Source organism: Mesoplodon mirus (genome assembly GCF_964341445.2).
Source record: "Mesoplodon mirus genome assembly, chromosome: 8".
Lineage (NCBI taxonomy): Eukaryota > Metazoa > Chordata > Mammalia > Artiodactyla > Ziphiidae > Mesoplodon > Mesoplodon mirus.
Genome location: NC_138984.1, coordinates 113,902,408 through 113,906,050, shown reverse-complemented (window position 1 = coordinate 113,906,050; position 3,643 = coordinate 113,902,408). Strand labels below are relative to the sequence as shown.

At 51.8% G+C, this 3,643-nt stretch overlaps 1 long non-coding RNA gene across 1 annotated transcript in view; it reads left to right on the top strand.

The window, feature by feature from the left end:
* The first annotated feature begins 268 nt into the window (after positions 1-268).
* Positions 269-3,643, top strand: part of LOC309809301 — a 4,254-nt gene continuing 879 nt past the window's right edge. Inside the window, exons 1-2 of the long non-coding RNA XR_014294841.1 lie at positions 269-422; positions 861-941. This is a non-coding gene — a long non-coding RNA (uncharacterized lncRNA). The remainder of the gene's footprint in view (positions 423-860; positions 942-3,643) is intronic.

Genomic DNA, 3,643 nt, shown 5'->3' with positions numbered 1-3,643 from the left:
GGCTCTGACTCTGGTCGGTGTGCCCAGGTGCTGGCACTGAGGCTGTGGCACCCAGGCCATTCCGTGCCCCGGTCTGGATCCAGCCTCTCGTCTGAGGTGACGGCTACACGGGGGTCGGGGCAAATCACTCCTAGGTGGGAAGTCATCGTGGGGCCTGTATGTCTGGGCCAGGCCTGTGGGGACTCGTCTGCATCTAATGTTTTATCACCTCCTTCTGAGGTCAGCATTTCCTGATGTTTATTGTTCTCTTTAGGGACCTTGGAGGACCCATATGGAGCCAGTGAAGCTGGTGAGAGGGATGGGGATGCAGCTGAACCTGGCCCAGATACGGGGAGGCGGGGGGAAGAGAGGAGTGGCCCTCCCCACCACCCCCATGACAAGGCAAGGCCCTGCCACCGGGATTTCCTGCAGGAGCCGGCCAGGTATGAGGCAGCCCTGCTTGGGGCTGGGGTCTCTGCCCAAGCTTCTCAGCTGGAGAGAGGTGGGTGCTGTGAGGAGACTTGCTACGCGGGGGATTTGAGGGCAGGCCCTGAGTCCATAGGCTCTATCGGTGGGGTGGTGACTGAGACTTCTTTCCTACCCTCTGGGTACACACAAGTTTATCTTCTTTAATAACTGCACTTACACATTTAATACACACCTTTGTATGTGTGATATGACTTCACAAATGAAATAACAGAAAAAAAGTGATCTGCTGGTCTCTAGATATTCTTCAGGACTTCAGTTACAATGCCAAGAGGGGAGTGGCATAACCTCCCTTGAGAATATCACCCCCTCTCTTCCCCTCTACCCCTCTTCCCTTTGCAGATGCTGCTGGCTTCATACCCAATATTCATTCTCCATGTCTTCTTTTCCAACAGAAACCTGATTTATTCCACATGGCCAAGTTCTCAACTCAAGACACCTCTCGTCTCCCTTTACAGCTAGTGTTACAGCTAAAGGTACGCTCTTTAACGTATGGCCTCTCCTCTTCACCCCAGTTTGCTCCACTTCTTCCCTGGAATGAAGACTTGATGGCTGGAGCTCCAACAGCCATCTTGGAACACGAGGCACTCTTTAAGGGTAGAAGCTGCATTGAGGTGTCAGAGCAGAAAGATGGGAGAAGTCTGAGTCTCTGGGGACTTTGAGGAGCTGCCCTAACACTTTTGGATAAGCCACCTCGGGACTTCTTTAGATGAGAGAAAAACAAACATCTATCTTGTTTAAGTCACTGATATGTGTTTTCTGTTTGTGACGATAGGTTGATTACGAAGATGGCTGTATCATCCACTCCTTTCCAAACAATGCAGTGTATCTTTGCAGCTCCCGCATGAGAGAGAGAGTCGGTTTCCTCACCCTTTGAATCTGGGTGGGCCTTGTGACGTGCTTTGGTTAACACAATGTGGCAGGGGGACCATGAGACGGCTGTAAGCCCAGGTCTCAAGAGGTCTTACAAGCTTCTGTTCACCTTCTTGGAGCTCTGCCCAGCTGGTCTGCTGGAGGATGAGAGACACAAGGCTAAGTCCCCATCACTGCCCTAGCTGAGCACCAGCCAAGCCCCAGGTGACCTATCTCGGATGCATTACAACCCGGCCGAGACAAGCCTAAGTCTGCAGAGACCAGAGACCCTCCCAGCTAAGCCCAACCCACATTACTGACCTGCATACTCTTGGGCTAAATAAGTAGGGTTGTCTTTTTAAGCCTCTAGGTTTTGGGGCGGTTTGTTATACATCATTAGCTAAATGATCCACTCATAAACACCACCTTTAACCATCAAAGATAGCCATATATGCCACCTTCCTCTGACCACTAAGCCTCCAGGTTACATCTTCCCCCAATCTCTCCTTTCCCTTTTTCCCCCTTCCTCTGTTCTTTTCTGCTCTTCATGTATTCATAGCATCCCAGAATCTTAGTGCTGAGATGGACCTTCTCAGCTAGTTTGATCTTCTGTTTGCCCGTGTGAGGGAAAGTCACTTGCACACGTGATCACACCCCTTTGCATATCTTCTACACCTGGGGGCCTACTGCAGGGCCAGGCACCTTGGGTAAGTGTTAGAAAGAGGTCTGCTTGCCTGAGAACCTGGCATCTGAGAGCTGGAAGGCACATGCCTTGTAAGGTCTGGCAAAATCCAAGAGCCACTAGGACTGGTGAGATGAGTAGAGAAACCAGGGGTGGGCAATAGGGAGGGGTGGGGACTGTGGTGAGCTGGGCCAGCTTCTCCATCGTGAACGGCTATTAGGCACCTGCGGCAGGTTAGTGCCTTGGAGGATTGTGAGATTTTCAACAATCTCCTGATTCTGAGATGTCGGCAACTAGTTTGATTTTTTAAACATCATTTTGTGGACCACAGTGTATTGGCCAAAGAAAAGCTACCTGAGGGTCACATTCAGACTTTAGGTCCTCAGTGTGTGATCTCTGATCCGGGGTCTGATCCACCCCCACCCCCACCACAAATACAAGAGTCCCAGCCCAGTGGCTCAGTGGCCCTAACAGCTGGCTCAGCCCTCCCCAGATGACAGGTCCTGGGCTGAAAAGGACAGCAGACCCTCTAGGGGGCCCACACATGGGCCTGGCACTTCTCTGGGACCTGCTTTGGTTAGAGCAGTCTTTGTGAAGAGGTGCCCCTGGCCATCCACCACCTCCATGCTGTCCTCCCTGCTTTCCTCTTGGGATGTAACCTGGGCTTCAGAGTGTCTTATCTCTTCCTTTAGTGCCCCAAACCTTGAGCACCCAAAGTTGTGGAGTCAGATAGACCCGGGTTCCGACTCCAGCTCTGTGTCACCTCAGGATGTTGTGTAACCATGTCGGAAGCAGGTAGAGTGAAATGCAATTAGGGTGATGAGGTGGTGTGTCCTGCTCGAGCGTTTGCTGAATGGATCCAGCTGCCTGGGGAGGGTGAGGCGTGGGTTGGGGGGTGCCTGCCTGGTTATCCATTCTGGTCCACGGGCTTCTCCTGGGTTTGTGTATCAGAACCCTGCCCTCACCCCCGCCCCCAGCCTGCAGAGGTTTCCATCTTCACTGAGTCGATCTTGCCATGGGCACCTGTGTGTGTGTGTGTGTCTGTGTGTGTCTGTGTGTGTATCTCTGTGTGTGTGTTTGTCTGCATGTGTGTCTGTGCGGGCGTGTCCGTGGGTGTCTCTATGTGTGTGTCTGTGTGTTTCTCTGTGTGTGCCTGTGTGTTTGTGTCTGTGTGTGTCTCTCTGTGTGTCTCTGTGTCTGTGTGTGTCTCTGTGTGTGTGTGTCTGTGTGTGTATCTCTGTGCGTGTGTATCTGTGTGTGTGTATCTCTGTGTGTGTGTCTGCATGTGTGTCTGTGTGCATGTGTGTCTGTGTGTGTCTCTGTGTCTGTGTGTCTGTGTGTGTGTGCCTCTGTGTGTGTCTCTGCATGTGTGTCTGTGTGTGTCTCTCTGTGTGTGTGTCTCTGTGTCTCTGTGTGTGTGTCTGTGTCTCTGTGTTTGTCTCTGTGTGTGTTTGTCTCTGTGTGTGTTTGTCTGTGTGTATGTCTCTGTGTGTGTGTCTGTGCATGTGTGTCTGTGTGTGTGTCTGTGCATGTGTGTCTGTGTGTGTGTCTCTGTGTGTGTCTGTGTGTCTCTGTGTGTGTGTCTGTGTGTGTCTCTGTGTGTGTGTGTGTCTGTGGTTGTCTCTGGGTGTCTCTATGTGTGTG